The following is a 17,632-nucleotide window of genomic DNA, read 5'->3' as shown; positions in this document are numbered from 1 at the left end:
AGTTTCTTTGTAAAAAAGTTACTTTTTTAGTTACTTTGGAAAAAAAGTTACTTTTTTAGTTACTTTTTTAAAAAAGTTACTTTTTTAGTTACTTTTTAAAAAAAGTTACTTTTTAGTTTCTTTGTAAAAAAGTTACTTTTTTAGTTACTTTGTAAAAAAAAGTTACTTTTTTAGTTACTTTGTAAAAAAAGTTACTTTTTTAGTTACTTTGTAAAAAAAGTTACTTTTTTAGTTACTTTGTAAAAAAAAGTTACTTTTTTAGTTACTTTGTAAAAAAAGTTACTTTTTTAGTTTCTTTGTAAAAAAGTTACTTTTTAGTTACTTTGTAAAAAAAAGTTACTTTTTTAGTTACTTTGTAAAAAAAAGTTACTTTTTAGTTTCTTTGTAAAAAAGTTACTTTTTTAGTTACTTTGTAAAAAAAGTTTCTTTTTTAGTTACTATATTCTCAAAGTTACTTTTTTAGTTACTTTGTAAAAAAAAGTTACTTTTTTAGTTACTTTGGAAAAAAAGTTACTTTTTTAGTTACTTTGTAAAAGAAGTTACTTTTTTAGTTACTTTGGAAAAAAAGTTACTTTTTTAGTTACTTTGGAAAACAAGTTACTTTTTTAGTTACTTTGGAAAAAAAGTTACTTTTTTAGTTACTTTGTAAAACAAGTTACTTTTTTAGTTACTTTGTAAAAAAAAGTTACTTTTTTAGTTACTTTGTAAAAAAAGTTACTTTTTAGTTTCTTTGTAAAAAAGTTACTTTTTTAGTTACTTTGTAAAAAAAAGTTACTTTTTTAGTTACTTTGTAAAAAAAGTTACTTTTTTAGTTACTTTGTAAAAAAAGTTACTTTTTTAGTTACTTTGTAAAAAAAAGTTACTTTTTTAGTTACTTTGTAAAAAAAGTTACTTTTTTAGTTTCTTTGTAAAAAAGTTACTTTTTAGTTACTTTGTAAAAAAAAGTTACTTTTTTAGTTACTTTGTAAAAAAAAGTTACTTTTTAGTTTCTTTGTAAAAAAGTTACTTTTTTAGTTACTTTGTAAAAAAAGTTTCTTTTTTAGTTACTATATTCTCAAAGTTACTTTTTTAGTTACTTTGTAAAAAAAAGTTACTTTTTTAGTTACTTTGGAAAAAAAGTTACTTTTTTAGTTACTTTGTAAAAGAAGTTACTTTTTTAGTTACTTTGGAAAAAAAGTTACTTTTTTAGTTACTTTGGAAAACAAGTTACTTTTTTAGTTACTTTGGAAAAAAAGTTACTTTTTTAGTTACTTTGTAAAACAAGTTACTTTTTTAGTTACTTTGTAAAAAAAAGTTACTTTTTTAGTTACTTTGGAAAAAAAGTTACTTTTTTAGTTACTTTTTAAAAAAAGTTACTTTTTAGTTTCTTTGTAAAAAAGTTACTTTTTTAGTTACTTTGGAAAAAAAGTAACTTTTTTAGTTACTTTTTAAAAAAAGTTACTTTTTAGTTACTTTGTAAAAAAAGTTACTTTTTAGTTTATTTGTAAAAAAGTTACTTTTTTAGTTACTATATTCTAAAAGTAACTTTTTTAGTTACTTTGTAAAAAAAGTTACTTTTTTAGTTACTATATTCTCAAAGTTACTTTTTTAGTTACTATATTCTCAAAGTTACTTTTATAGTTACTTTGTTAAAAAAGTTACTTTTTTAGTTACTTTGTAAAACAAGTTACTTTTTTAGTTACTTTGTAAAACAAGTTACTTTTTTAGTTACTTTGGAAAAAAAGTTACTTTTTTAGTTATTTTGTAAAAGTTACTTTTTTAGTTACTTTGTAAAAAAAGTTTCTTTTTTAGTTACTATATTCTCAAAGTTACTTTTTTAGTTACTATATTCTCAAAGTTACTTTTATAGTTACTTTGTTAAAAAAGTTACTTTTTTAGTTACTTTGGAAAAAAAGTTACATTTTTAGTTACTATATTCTCAAAGTTACTTTTTTAGTTACTTTGGAAAAAAAGTTACTTTTTTAGTTACTTTTTAAAAAAAGTTACTTTTTAGTTTCTTTGTAAAAAAGTTACTTTTTAGTTTCTTTGTAAAAAAGTTACTTTTTTAGTTACTTTGTAAAAAAAGTTACTTTTTTAGTTACTTTGTAAAAAAAGTTACTTTTTAGTTACTTTGTAAAAAAAGTTACTTTTTAGTTTATTTGTAAAAAAGTAACTTTTTTAGTTACTATATTCTAAAAGTAACTTTTTTAGTTACTATATTCTAAAAGTAACTTTTTTAGTTACTTTGTAAAAAAAGTTACTTTTTTAGTTACTATATTCTCAAAGTTACTTTTTTAGTTACTATATTCTCAAAGTTACTTTTATAGTTACTTTGTTAAAAAAGTTACTTTTTTAGTTACTTTGTAAAACAAGTTACTTTTTTAGTTACTTTGTAAAACAAGTTACTTTTTTAGTTACTTTGTAAAACAAGTTACTTTTTTAGTTACTTTGGAAAAAAAGTTACTTTTTTAGTTATTTTGTAAAACAAGTTACTTTTTTAGTTACTTTGGAAAAAAAGTTACTTTTTTAGTTACTTTGTAAAACAAGTTACTTTTTTAGTTACTTTTTAAAAAAAGTTACTTTTTAGTTTCTTTGTAAAAAAGTTACTTTTTTAGTTACTTTGGAAAAAAAGTTACTTTTTTAGTTACTTTTTAAAAAAAGTTACTTTTTAGTTACTTTGTAAAAAAGTTTCTTTTTTAGTTACTATATTCTCAAAGTTACTTTTTTAGTTACTATATTCTCAAAGTTACTTTTATAGTTACTTTGTTAAAAAAGTTACTTTTTTAGTTACTTTGGAAAAAAAGTTACATTTTTAGTTACTATATTCTCAAAGTTACTTTTTTAGTTACTTTGGAAAAAAAGTTACTTTTTAAAAAAAGTTACTTTTTAGTTTCTTTGTAAAAAAGTTACTTTTTAGTTTCTTTGTAAAAAAGTTACTTTTTTAGTTACTTTGTAAAAAAAAAAGTTACTTTTTTAGTTACTTTGTAAAAAAAGTTACTTTTTAGTTACTTTGTAAAAAAAGTTACTTTTTAGTTTATTTGTAAAAAAGTTACTTTTTTAGTTACTATATTCTAAAAGTAACTTTTTTAGTTACTTTGTAAAAAAAGTTACTTTTTTAGTTACTATATTCTCAAAGTTACTTTTTTAGTTACTATATTCTCAAAGTTACTTTTATAGTTACTTTGTTAAAAAAGTCACTTTTTTAGTTACTTTGTAAAACAAGTTACTTTTTTAGTTACTTTGTAAAACAAGTTACTTTTTTAGTGACTTTGGAAAAAAAGTTACTTTTTTAGTTATTTTGTAAAACAAGTTACTTTTTTAGTTACTTTGGAAAAAAAGTTACTTTTTTAGTTACTTTGTAAAACAAGTTACTTTTTTAGTTACTTTGTAAAACAAGTTACTTTTTTAGTTACTTTGTAAAACAAGTTACTTTTTTAGTTACTTTTAAAAAAAAGTTACTTTTTAGTTTCTTTGTAAAAAAGTTACTTTTTTAGTTACTTTGGAAAAAAAGTTACTTTTTTAGTTACTTTTTAAAAAAAAGTTACTTTTTAGTTACTTTGTAAAAAAGTTTCTTTTTTAGTTACTATATTCTCAAAGTTACTTTTTTAGTTACTATATTCTCAAAGTTACTTTTATAGTTACTTTGTTAAAAAAGTTACTTTTTTAGTTACTTTGGAAAAAAAGTTACATTTTTAGTTACTATATTCTCAAAGTTACTTTTTTAGTTACTTTGGAAAAAAAGTTACTTTTTTAGTTACTTTTTAAAAAAAGTTACTTTTTAGTTTCTTTGTAAAAAAGTTACTTTTTAGTTTCTTTGTAAAAAAAGTTACTTTTTTAGTTACTTTGTAAAAAAAAGTTACTTTTTTAGTTACTTTGTAAAAAAAGTTACTTTTTAGTTACTTTGTAAAAAAAAGTTACTTTTTAGTTTATTTGTAAAAAAGTTACTTTTTTAGTTACTATATTCTAAAAGTTACTTTTTTAGTTACTTTGTAAAAAAAGTTACTTTTTTAGTTACTATATTCTCAAAGTTACTTTTTTAGTTACTATATTCTCAAAGTTACTTTTATAGTTACTTTGTTAAAAAAGTCACTTTTTTAGTTACTTTGTAAAACAAGTTACTTTTTTAGTTACTTTGGAAAAAAAGTTACTTTTTTAGTTATTTTGTAAAACAAGTTACTTTTTTAGTTACTTTGGAAAAAAAGTTACTTTTTTAGTTACTTTGTAAAACAAGTTACTTTTTTAGTTACTTTGTAAAACAAGTTACTTTTTTAGTTACTTTGGAAAAAAAGTTACTTTTTTAGTTACTTTGTAAAACAAGTTACTTTTTTAGTTACTTTGGAAAAAAAGTTACTTTTTTAGTTATTTTTTGAAGATACTCAACTGTATCAACTGTTACAAAAGTACTCCAGGCTATGACACAAATGTGAGACCTCAGAGCCCTGAAGGTATGCTGTAGATCAGGCATGTCCAAAGTCCGGCCCGCGGGCCAATCACGGCCCGAGGTCAGATTTTATACGGCCCGCGCCTTCTGTCTTAAAATGCATTATTTATGGCCCGCCAGCACAGTCAAAACGGAATGAATAAATCATACAAATTCAACATGCAATTCCTATTTTTACCTCATGGTGGCAGCACCACTCTGTAACTGTCTGGCTGTTTGAAATTGGCTCTGACCCTTGAACTGTCATGGCTACGGCAAGGAAAAAAAGGAAAGTCGATAATGAGGGCCGCCGCTTCCAGGAGAGGTGGAGATCGCAATATTTTTTTCACCGAAAACCGAAACAACTGTGTCTCCCTAATTTGTCATGAGACTGTTGCCTTGTTTAAGGAATATAATGTAAAGAGACACTACGAGACCAAACGTGCTAATGCTACAACAAGCTATCAGAGAGCGTCCGTGCTAGAAAAGTGAAGCAACTCCAAGATAACTTGGCCACACAGCAGCTGATGATGTTTTCACATGAAAAACATCATCAAAGTAAGCTGCGGAGTGGCCGTGGTAATTGCTAAACATGACAAACCTTTTACGGAATGTGAGGTTATCAAAGACTGTGTTATGAAAATAGCAGAAAACATTTGCCCCGAGAAGAAGACAGAGTTTGCTAATGTTTGCCTGGCTCGTAACACTGAAGAGCTATCATCAGATACGAAGAGACAACTTGATTTTTTTCGTGAGCCTGTTTCATGTGTGTTGAATTTAAATGTTAGACAACTTTTCATCACCCTCACTAAGTCATATTTAAGATTGTCTTGAGGTGAGAATATTGATCGGTTCCTATGTAATTAGCTTTTAGATGGCTTGTTCTTTGTTATCTGACTTTCAAGATGTGAAAGAAAGGCAGAATAGTTGTTGAGATGTGTTCACACATGAATGCTTACATTTGGTTACATTGCTATTTGCTGTCATTGAAAATAAAATGATAAAATAACAATGTATGTATAGGCTACTTGTATTGTTTAAAATAATGTCAGCAGGGACTGTTGGCCCTTGGGCATTTTCACATTATCAAATTTGGCCCTCTTTGAAAAAAGTTTGGACACCCCTGATGTACAGCTTCTTATTGCTGGTCAGTGCAGTGAACAGCTGTTTGTGTGGCATCTCTTCCTATTTCCTTCACCTACCCTGGGTCCTAAGTCCCTCCATGTACAGCTTCTTATCACCCTCTTTTTAACAAATACCACACATATTATGGTAATCAGCATGTGTCTGACCAAAATACCAAAAAAATAGCTAAAAAGAAATGGTTAATTTAAATAATTTTTTTAGAATTTTTAAAGTGTTTTTGTTTGGAATATGTATAATAAGCATATCATTTAGTTATCGCTACTGAGAATTTATCAAACATTTAAAAAAAAGGAAAAAACATGGTTTCAAATTGCATCTATTACACACATGAAGATAAAGTTGTGAACACCGGCTGAATATCTATTATCAGAATCATTATAACTGTATTTTAACTGCTACTGTGTAAAGGAAATACTGCTGTTAAAAAGCACCTTATTTGTTTAAAGTGTTTGCAAACCAAATGTTATTGCACTTTTGTTGATATAGCAGTACTTTTAAAATAAAAGTGTGCAATACACTACTTTTTAATTCATTATTGAATGTTCTGTGGGGCTTAGAAACAAAGCTGCTCCTCATGCTAACAGGTTAGGTATCTTCTTAAGAAACGTTTGTTTTCTAAAGATAGAAACACAAGTTAACTCCTCAATGAACTTATTAACTATCACGATTGTTATTCAATCATTCTGTCGATATTGTTGTATTTCCTTGGGATAATGTATGCAGGGGCAGATTGGTGGTTGTGGTTGTTCTGTGCCTCCCTTCTCTGCAGTGAGTGCAGCAATACAACCTGGGCCTAAAGCAGTGTGGAGTCAGTGTTGGCTCCCAGCAGGGACCGGAGGGGCAGTGATGAGACGCTCTGCTCCTGGCTGGTGGAGGATACGTCATCCCGGCAGCGCTTCCAACTGCAGGTCGTAGGCAGCATCAGAGCTGGATCTGGGTCTGTCTGCGGTGAGCTGGTCGCTGCAGGAGGCCCCGCTGGAGCTTGAGCTGAAGGACTTTTTAGTGAACCTGCATGATTCAACGCTTGGAATCCAATCCGGTGGCACCGATGGCAAACATTAAGAATAACAATATAGAAATAGACAATGTTCTCTCGCTGAGCATCAGTATTAAATTGAGACTGTTTCATAAACAGTTACAGGTTTATCACAGTGATTCTAATACTATTGACTCTCTCATATAAATGGTTTTAGGTGCCATGTTGTGCAAGGCTTTGCCCATTTTTTAATTCCATATCCACTTCCAGAAACACCAACCACAGTACATCTCCAATGCAATGATTGATACATGTAGTTTTGGCACTTCACCCACTGCTCTCGTTCACTGCCCCTGATTCATGTGTTGTGTAATTCAGCATTCAGACCGGCTCTATTTCAACATACTGTGTCATTGTTCTTTCGCCTTTGCCCTATTAGCAAAATCTGAAATGCATAACGGTCTGGACAAAGACTAGTAAAAGTTTAAGAGAGGCAGACCCTTAGATCATATTAATTAAGCTGTCATTAGTGATGTTACGAGATGTGCCGACGCTTCGAAGCGTGTGTCGAGTAATGGAGGGGGCGTTTCCTTGAAGCGCGTATCGAGGCTTGCTTCATGTAGGGGAGGAGCCAGAAATGATGACGTCCGAAGCCTCGCTGCCCGGCTGTACCACGTGACTGCTTCGGGAAGTGGTTCAGAGTTTGCCGGGAGGTTCGACAGCAATATAAACCACTCAGGCTCCATTCAAAATGTGGGTTGTTGGTGGAGAGTTGCGGTCAGTTGAGAGTTTGGATAGTTTGGAGAGAGAGAGATAGTTTGGATAGCGTTTATATAGTTTGGAGAGTTTAGAGATAGTTTGGAGAGTTAGGAGAGTGAGGAGAGAAGGATAGGTGATGGAGCCAGCTAGGAAGAGGAGGATTTCCCCTGTGTGGGAACACTTTGATTTGATAACTCCTAATAAGGTAAGCTAAAGCTAACTCTATTTCAGACACATTAGGTTTGCTTATCAAGAACTGTATTTTTCACAGTTTCTTCTTTTATTCAAAGGTGAGGTGTTTATTGTGCTCCAAGGAGTTGGGGTACAATAACAACACCTCATCCATGCTAAGGCATTACCGTGCGGAAACTGGAGCGTCACCCAGCCATGGTAAGTCATTACAATATTACAAATGCACCATCACAATTTTTCCCTGTTCACTTTTGTTTATTGTGCAAATAAAGACAGGTAACAGACACTGTATTTATTCTCTTTTAACCAGCCACCAGAAAAGAAGAGCTGGATGAAGCCCTCGTCTCCATGATAGTGAAGGACACACAGCCCTTCAGTATTGTGGATGATGTTGGATTCAGGGCATTTGTGTTTGCGTTTTTGTGCACGCTAGCATCTTCTGTACCCTGTGAAAGGGTGTTTTCAAAGGCCGGAGAGGTTGTGTCAAAAAAAAGGAATCGTTTAAAACTAAAAACTGTTGAGAAACTGTTATTTCTGAATAAAAATGAATAAAATATCCCCTGTCCTGTACATCACTGTCCAAGTTACACAAGCATATTCAGTCCCCTCTTCCTCGTTCCACAAGCACTTTCACTGTCCTCTGTCTGCTTAAGCCCATGCCATTTTCCTAAAGTGACATAATAACATTAATACACAACCTGCCATATCATATGAAACTCCCATTTTGGGAAAAATTTACACACACAGAATACATTCAAAAAATATATAAAAATATTTTATTATGCACATATGTGATCATTTATGTACAGAAATTATTTGGTCATACATTTTTGTAATTCAGTCATTCCCAACAGCCATAACAGACACAACAATTCAATGCATCACATTATGTGGTTCAGATACAGCTGCCTGTGATTATACACTTGGCCAGTAGGTGGTATCGTGTGCACATGAAGCATCGAGTAATGAACCCTTTCTCGAACCAATTGGCTGAAGTGTTGCGAGGCCTCATGAGGCTTCATCTCGCCATCACTAGCTGTCATTAAAACATATACGGTAGTGTAGGTGTGTGGAAACAAACAAGGAGTCGAGTATTCCCTTTGGCTGCACCATGTGGCCGTTTATTTCCATCCATACAAACATTTTCCACATTCACTTCCTGTCACCCTTTAACCCCCTCTGTCACCAGGGTTACGCCCCTTTCCTTAAAGGGGCCCCGTGAATTTGGTCGTCCCCTACAGTAGTATCATTTTAAATACGAGAGATGACAGAAGTAGTGTGAGTCAAGTATGTAGTCTAGTAAATGAAGGAAAGGACAAGTTTAGAGGTAAGGGTGGTGTAAAGAAAATTATTGTAGAGTCAATAGAAGCGGTTGTTTTTACTGGTAGAAAATAAACTAAAAACTACCTGAACTGACCTAAAAAAGCGAATGTGAAACTGTCAATAGCGAGGTGGGTTGCCTGGACTTCATTTAAGGGGGTGTTTCCAAAAGCTAGAAGTTCTAGGAATTGTGTTTGAATCATGGTTTGTCACATTCCAAATGAATTATTAGTCAAGTTCATTTTCAACCCTTTCCTGTGACAAGTACATCTTTATTTTTACTTTATTTTTACTTGTACTTATTTTCGCTTTTGGTCCATGTTCAGAATCTGTATTATCAATTAGGTCTATCTGCCTGTCAAAGTGCTCTGAAGTTCTTGAGCACCATGGCTTTGCACATCCCTGGTGTAATTGCAGTGGTGCTGTTCTATATCCTTATTCTAGGGACAGGGTTGTGGGCTGCCCGTAAGTCCAGGAAGGCTGAGATGAAGAGCCATGGAAGCAGGACTGAAGTGGCGCTCCTTGGAGACAGAAATATCGGCTTGCTGGTCGGGATTTTCACCACGACTGGTAAGTTGTTCTGTGGCGCTTAGAAACTCATGTTAGTATCAGCTCTTTTAATTAGTTATTTGTTTTGTTTTTTGCTAGCAAGACATGGGTGTTGTGCAAAGAAAGAAAATATGTAGGCGTCTGTCTACTCACCCTTGCAATACTCACTATGCACATACTGTTCAAAAGTACAATATATTCAAATTGAAGTGTCTGTGTCATTCTTCTGTAGCTACATGGGTCGGAGGTGGTTTTATCCTGGGTGTGGCTGAGGCGGTGTACTCTCCTAAAATGGGCTTAATATGGGCTCTTATGCCTCTACATTACATGGTGTCCTTCATAATAGGTATGACAAGCCGTATACTATAGAGCAGCGGTTCCCAAACTTTTTAGGCCGCGCACCCCCTTCTACATCCTGACCAGGTTCGCGCACCCCCCCCCCCCCCCCCCCCTAATGAAAAAAAAAGCAACAGAGCATAAAAATCGGACCAATGAGAGCACAGTTTGCTCGCGCGTGGCGTAAGATTTAGTCCGCTGTTAAATGTTGCAGTGCGAACACAAACCGAACAAAGGGGCAACTGCAACATTGTATCATATGAATCCCTGAATCGGAACAAAGCAAACGAACTACGGGTGTGAAAACGCCCTGAAACACTGCAACATAGTTTCAATAACTTTCAGTTACACAAGGCGTAACTTTTAAAGAGCAATACGGATGGCGAGGACACACGCACAGGCTCAGAGGCAGACTATCACATTTAATTTACAATTAATGACCGACTAATGTAGCCAGGATGTCTTCGGACAAAGCATCGATGCGGCGCGACACAGTGTTGTTGGACACCGGGATCATGTCCAACTTTTTTGCTTCTTTCTCCCCAATCATACATTCCACCATCTCTTTGGCAGCTGGCAAGCACACGTCTTCGGCGATTGTGTGCGGTAGCCCCTTTCTCGCTATTCTGTAACTGACCAGATATGAAGCCCGTAGTGCGTCATTTATAGACCCAACACATGAATGAGACTCCTCCAATTTCGATTTAAAATATGTAAGGGGCTTTTGACTTGCACTGGCATGCTTGGTGTTCAGGTGGCGACGTAAATAAGAGGGCTTCAGACAGCTGTTAGCACACCACGCACTGTGGCTTTGGGGAATCTGCGTTGCCAATCCAAGTGAAGCCCAGACACAGATCATTTTCATAATATTTCCTCTTTTTTTCCCAGTCTGATGCTCTCTCGTTTTCCTCTTTTTTCACCTTGACTCGATGGGCCGACGTGCTCCCGATTTGTCTGTGCTATCCCTTCCTCCTTTTCGGTCTCCTCCGTCTCATCTTCCTCTGACTCTGGCTCGATTTCTTCTCCCGGTCTCTCCGTTCCCCTCGCCTCCTATTCTCTCTCTCTCTCTCTCTCTCTCTCTCTCTCTCTCTCTCTCTCTCTCTCTCTCTCTCTCTCTCTCCTCTTTTACGACTGATAGCTTCAGATGTCCTACTTGACAGTTTCCCCGATTTCAGCCAGTTTAGCATATTTAAATTAATGTTGCTGAATGCATGAAGTTCACTGTTAGCTGAGGTTAGCTGCACAAGCTAGGCTGGCTAATGTGTACGACTGGCGGCAGGCGCAAGACTGCCGGAATGAGCTCAAGTGCATTTATTAAATTGTACGTTTTTAATTTTAAATCTTACAAAGGGAATTTTTATAATTCATGTCTTTATTTTAAAAATCCCACTTTTTAAATTAAAATTATTATTTTTTTTAAATATTTAATATTATTACACCATCAGACCGCCATTACACTTTTCCTCTCGCGCACCCCCTAGAGGCAGCTCGCGCAACCCCAGGGGTGCGCCCACCACACTTTGGGAATCCCTGCTATAGAGGAAGAAGGCTGTACTGATCTTGATAATGTCAGACATAAACTTATTATTTCCGTGTGGCTATTTGATCTGTTTAATGAATATTTTATTAAACCGCTACGGTAAATGTACAACACTTTAAACAGTCAGGAATTCATTTTGTGGAGCTTGATGTACTGGATACCAGCAGCTTGCATTGCACAGTGCCTACAACATCAACAACGTAAAGTTTTTAATAAATTATTCAGAGAGTGAATACAATGTAATGCTTAATATCTCATCCAATGCACAAGGTGGACTTTTCTTTGCCAAGCCAATGAGGGATAAGAAGTATGTCACCATGATGGACCCATTCCAGATAAAGTATGGCAATGTACTCAGTGGTGCTCTGGTGCTGCCTTCGATACTGGTGGATGTGCTGTGGGTCTCATCCACTCTGCTTGGCTCAGGTAAACATATATACATACCTAGTAAAACCACACATTTTTCATTAGAGGACACAATTAAAGCATTTCAATTGCTGGATAACACTGATGTTATCCAGCTCTGTCTAGTTTTCCTCAGTTTGGTGAGTAACTGCTTTGTACAGTAGGTCATGTTCATTTCATATACAGTGGGTATGGAAAGTATTCAGACCCCTTTACATTTTTCACTCTTTGTTTCATAGCAGCCATTTGCTAAAATCAAAAAAGTTATTTTAATTTCTCATTAATGTACACTCAGCATCCCATTTTGACAGAAAAAAACAGAAATGTAGAAATATTTGCAGATTTATTAAAAAAGAATAACTGAAATATCACATGGTCATAAGTATTCAGACCCTTTGCTCAGTATTGAGTAGAAGCACCCTTTTGAGCTAGTACAGCCATGAGTCTTCTTGGGAATGATGCAACAAGCCTTTCACACCTGGATTTGGGGATTCTCTGCCATTCTTCCTTGCAGATCCTCTCCAGTTCCATCAGGTTGGATGGTGAACGTTGGTGGACAGCCATTTTCAGGTCTCTCCAGAGATGCTCAATTGGGTTTAGGTCAGGGCTCTGGCTGGGCCAGTCAAGAATGGTCACAGAGTTGTTCCGAAGCCACTCCTTTGTTATTTTAGCTGTGTGCTTAGGGTCATTGTCTTGTTGGAAGGTGAACCTTCGGCCCAGTCTGAGGTCCAGAGCACTCTGGAAGAGGTTTTCTTCCAGGATATCGCTGTACTTGGCCGCATTCATCATTCCTTCAATTGCAACCAGTCGTCCTGTCCCTGCAGCTGAAAAACACCCCCATAGCATGATGCTGCCACCATCATGTTTCACTGTTGGGATTGTATTGGGCAGGTGATGAGCAGTGCCTGGTTTTCTCCACACATACCGCTTAGAATTAACGCCAAAAAGTTCAATCTTGGTCTCATCAGACCAGAGAATGTCATATGTCTTGCACTGAGGATAGGCTTCCGTCGGGCCACTCTGCCATAAAGCCCCGACTGGTGGAGGGCTGCAGTGATAGTTGACTTTGTGGAACTTTCTCCCATCTCCCTACTGCATCTCTGGAGCTCAGCCACAGTGATCTTTGGGTTCTTCTTTACCTCTCTCACCAAGGCTCTTCTCCCACGATTGCTCAGTTTGGCTGGACGGCCAGGTCTAGGAAGAGTTCTGGTCGTCCCAAACTTCTTCCATTTAAGGATTATGGAGGCCACTGTGCTCTTAGGAACCTTGAGTGCTGCAGAAATTCTTTTGTAACCATGGCCAGATCTGTGCCTTGCCACAATTCTGTCCCTGAGCTCCTTGGGCAGTTCCTTCGACCTCATGATTCTCATTTGCTCTGACATGCACTGTGAGCTGGAAGGTCTTATATAGACAGGTGTGTGCCTTTCCAAATCAAGTCCAAACAGTTTCATGAAACAGCTGGACTCCAATGAAGGAGTAGAACCATCTCAAGGAGGATCAGAAGAAAAGGACAGCATGTGAGTTAAATATGAGTGTCACAGCAAAGGGTCTGAATACTTATGACCATGTGATATTTCAGTTATTCTTTTTTAATAAATCTGCAAATATTTCTACATTTCAGTTTTTTTCTGTCAAGATGGGGTGCTGAGTGTACATTAATGAGAAATGAAATGAACTTTTTTGATTTTAGCAAATGGCTGCTATGAAACAAAGAGTGAAAAATTTAAAGGGGTCTGAATACTTTCCGTACCCACTGTATTTATCTTTGGGAAACATGACGTATTTTTGTGGGCAGAGCGTAGGTGGAGGCATAATAATTCTCTGAACACGATAGTTAATGCTGATGATGTTTTTTATAATGGCCAAAGAAAATACATGTCTCTTTCAATATGCAGAGTCATTCACTCTCCAAGACCACGAGTGTTACTTGAGAAAGTTAAGATTTACCAATTCGACCATATTTGTCGACCCCTACCCCGCTGGCACACCGCTTCGCCAGTGGGAGAGGGACCGTAGACCCAGCGATGATGTTGGCCATCAACCCGCTGTTGGGCTCATTTTCTGATAGGTAGGTAGGTAGTTAGGAAGCTAACTAGCCAGCTGTTAAATTAGTACAATTTAATAACGCTTCATCCACATACTCACAGCGTAGGAAAGCACATTGCTGTCACCAAATAAGTGACAACTTTGTCCGGATTGTGAGTTAGAGTCCCAAATGCATCTCCAAAGTCAAGGAAGGCCCTATACATTCTGCAGGACTCATGGTTTAAGTCATCTATTCATTTTTTTAAGGCAGAATACATGCCCTCTGCTGGTGGACAATATGTCAGTTTAAACTAGCCCAGTGAGGCCATTGAGCACTTCATGGATACCTATGGAGGAGGGATTTATATATGTTGATGGCTCTTCAGTAACGTTGTCTTTTTTGGGGGTTAATGCTTGAAACTGGTGCTCTTATTTTCCAAAAAGACACATACACAGTGAGCGACATCTATATGCATATATGTCATATTTGTTTTTTAACTTCTAACTTTTATCAAGGTCTCTTCAGTCTGATGATCTCAATATCTATTTGCAGTGGTTGTGTGTCCCCTTCCTGCTGCTCAACCCCATATCTACAAACATTGCCCAGACTGCTTTTAACCACACGTTCCAAGAACCCTGGGTCGGCACTCTGGAGAAGGACAAAGTCTGGAAGTGGATTGATGACTTCTTAATGATTGTAAGATTAATATTCATCAGTATCATACTGTCCTGCCTCTAGGGCTGTCCTAAATATCATGTTGGGGTCTTGGAAACTTCAGTAAATCTAAAATTGACAAATTGACAAATTGAAAGTAAAGAATCTAAAATCTAAAGTTTTCCTTTTTAATTTTAGGAAAATGGTGCAATAATCAAATTACAGCGACAGCCCATAAAAAAAAGAGAAAAATCTCAGATGTAAGCCTATAAACAAATTAATAAATAGATGTACTGTAGCCTATGTCAACATAAAATAAGAGACCTTGTTAAATGAGGCTGTCTGTCACACACACCCTCTACATACAGCACTACCCATCTGAGAATTACTCATAATAATTAATGTTGATTTTTGCATGTATTTATGAATAAAGAAACATTTGAATACTGATTTGGACAACAATTACCATGGATTGAAGCTTCAAAGCATGCAGGTCAGCTTTACCTGATTCAATCCATAAACTCAGAGCTTAGCTACATTTCCCTACAATGTCAGTGGGACAGAAAAAACACCACCAATGGCTTGAAATTAACTAAAACCTGGGCTTGGTAATCTTGAGAAACTAACGAGAGCACAAACTCTAAAATACGCTAAATCTTGCAAGAAAGTTACCAATTGTGCAACACTGACAGCCCAGCCCTTCAGGCATCCCTCCAAAGGCACACTCTTATCATTATGAACGGAAATGTTTCAGAATGGACACAAACAATAAACATGGTTATTTTGGGTACTCCCAGCTGTCTAGCTAGCTGCATGTGGAAAACTCCAGTGACCCACAATAAGTGCTAAGTAATAAGAGCTTGTCCAGTCATTCCCTCGGCCCAAATGAAAGGACTGGAGGAGATTTTTACAGAACTGCTACAGCCACATGTACTGGATTTATTTTCTCTTTTTTGTCAGAGCACTTGGTTTGTTGATTGCTGTCGGAATATAAAGAGAATTTCAACAATTATAACAGCGATCGTTTTGAAGAACAATCATTGAAACAGTATTAGAAAACTGCACAGCCTTGATTCTCCCTGAATTCAATCACTGGTTTTCTATCAATCTGAGGGAGTACCACTTGTGTTTTAGTATATGTCCTTCGTTGGTTACCTTCCTCATCTTCTCTTGTCATAAACATGCATCTTTCTCCTCTCCCTGTGCTCTTATTTTTCCAGGGTCTTGGTAGTGTTTCATTTCAGAGCTTCCACCAGAGGACGTTGTCTGCATCCTCATCACGAACAGCCCAGTTAACCTGCTATGCTGCTGCTATTGCCATCGCCATACTGGGAATCCCCCCTGCCTTGGTCGGGGCTGTTGGCGCCTCCACAGGTAGGAATTAGGTTCGAGATGACAGAGCTTTATTTCAGACACTTACATTGTGGCCTGGAGCTATTTGTATTGTTTGGCCAAAGTATTTGCAGAATATCTGTATGATACTCATTGCTTATCTTTTGTCAGATATTTTGCTCAGTAATCAACAGAGCTGCTTCTCTAAATAGCCTTTAGAAGCTAAAGAGGTGGATGACGGCGTATGTAGATGCAGCAGGTGGTGAGAAGAGGTCAAATATAGAGGTGGACTAGAGGTGTTTACGTCAATGGATCTTGGTGCTCAAACATAGTCAAAGTTAATTTACAATGTTCCCCCAATGTCAAATTTCTTATTGTTAAGATGTCGGCCAAATTATCTACCCAGAGAATTCACCAGTGTTTTTGTTACTACTATATATTCTTCCTGATGCAAATTCAAAAAAATGCCCACCAGATATGCACAGCTGTTTTTGTTTTTTCTTGTGCAGCATAAATGAACTAGGCTACAGCTGCATTTTGTTGTGCAATCATGGGTTGCAGAATGACAATAAATGATCCTTGAATTTCTCTCAGGAATTTAAATTAGGTGGCCAAAGACACAGCTACAAATTTATTTTAATTAACTTTCTTGTTGGTACGGACCTACACGCAAAACTCTTTAAATTATAGAATAGAGCCCAGATTTCTGTATGAGTGCTGTATGGACATTTTACAAGAATTATTATTATTATTATTTCTCTTGTCCAGACTGGAACCTGATGCTGTACGGTTCTCCATCTCCATATGTACGTGGTGAGCCTAGTTTGATCCTACCCTTGACCCTACAATACCTCACTCCGTCCTACATCTCAATCATTGGAATTGGAGCTGTGGCCGCTGCTGTCATGTCATCCACAGACTCAGCCCTGTTGTCTGCAACTTCTGTTTTTTCTTCAAACATCTACAAGAACATCCTACGTAAACAGGTATTGAGTACAAAAATGTTGATGATGGCGGCTCAGTTGCACAATGTGTCTCTAGAGCTGAGGGTTAGGATGCACAAAAATAGTACAATCAAATCAATCCATTTTGGAAAGCACAGGTATGTGAATGAATAATGAAGCGTCTCATTTTGTATGACTGCGTGTTCCTAGGCATCAGACAAAGAAATGCAATGGGTGATTCGGGTCACAGTGGTGGTGGTGGGTCTGGTTGGGACATGCATAACGTTCTACACCAACAGCCCCTTGGTCCTCTGGATTCTCGGAGCAGATGTCTCCTACACCCTTATATTCCCCCATCTGGTCACCGTGCTCTTCTTTAATGTGACAACTGGTTACGGTGCCATGGTGGGTTACATCATAGGACTGATTGTAAGAATTTTGTTGGGGGAGAACATCGTAGGTCTTCCTGTTGTTCTTCGTCTTCCCAGTTGCACATTGGAAGAGGGTGTCTACGTCCAAAAGTCCCCTGTCAGGACAGTCTCCATGCTCTGCACTTTGGTGACCATCTTTTTTTTTTTCTTCGCTGGCTTTTTTCATGTTCAATCATGGCCTGTTACCTGAGAGGTGGGACATTTTCAAAGTAAAACGTAATGTTACTACTTCTCCTGTAGATCCCATCACACAGAATCTGAAAGAAGAAGCTGAAAGTGATGCTGAATGTGACGTGAACATAAATGGAGTTCCTTTACAGCCAGTGATGTAAACTGAATTGTTACTGGTTGTCTTTTCTTTTAAAAAGTTGCTAACCTAAATTGTATTATGATCTTGATGAATGTTTATATTTAGAGAAATCACAAGTTAAAGTTACCTTCATTTTAAGCTGTTAACTGCTAATAGTTGCTGATGAGGTGCACTGCTGTTCAAAAGTCTGGAATCACCTGTTATATCAGTCATCAGTATTGGCCATTTTAACATATGTAAAAAACTGAATAATTCAGGCACAAAATGTATTGTTCAAATTGAAATAGTTTTGGCCCCAAAAGAAAAATAATAA

General features: G+C 35.8%; 1 pseudogene across 1 annotated transcript; it reads left to right on the top strand.

Annotated features, from left to right (window-relative positions):
* Positions 1-9,178: 9,178 nt before the first annotated feature.
* On the top strand, positions 9,179-17,341 carry LOC306784601 (high-affinity choline transporter 1-like; annotated as a pseudogene). Its single transcript has 7 exons — positions 9,179-9,362; positions 9,574-9,687; positions 11,488-11,762; positions 14,201-14,344; positions 15,523-15,676; positions 16,403-16,620; positions 16,789-17,341. The product of its transcript is annotated as a high-affinity choline transporter 1-like (transcript).
* The last annotated feature ends 291 nt before the right edge of the window (positions 17,342-17,632 follow it).

The sequence above is a fragment of the Melanostigma gelatinosum genome, assembly GCF_949748355.1.
Source record: "Melanostigma gelatinosum genome assembly, chromosome: 11".
NCBI lineage: Eukaryota > Metazoa > Chordata > Actinopteri > Perciformes > Zoarcidae > Melanostigma > Melanostigma gelatinosum.
The sequence above is the reverse complement of the archived record's forward strand: the minus strand, read 5'-3'. Positions and strand labels throughout refer to the sequence as shown.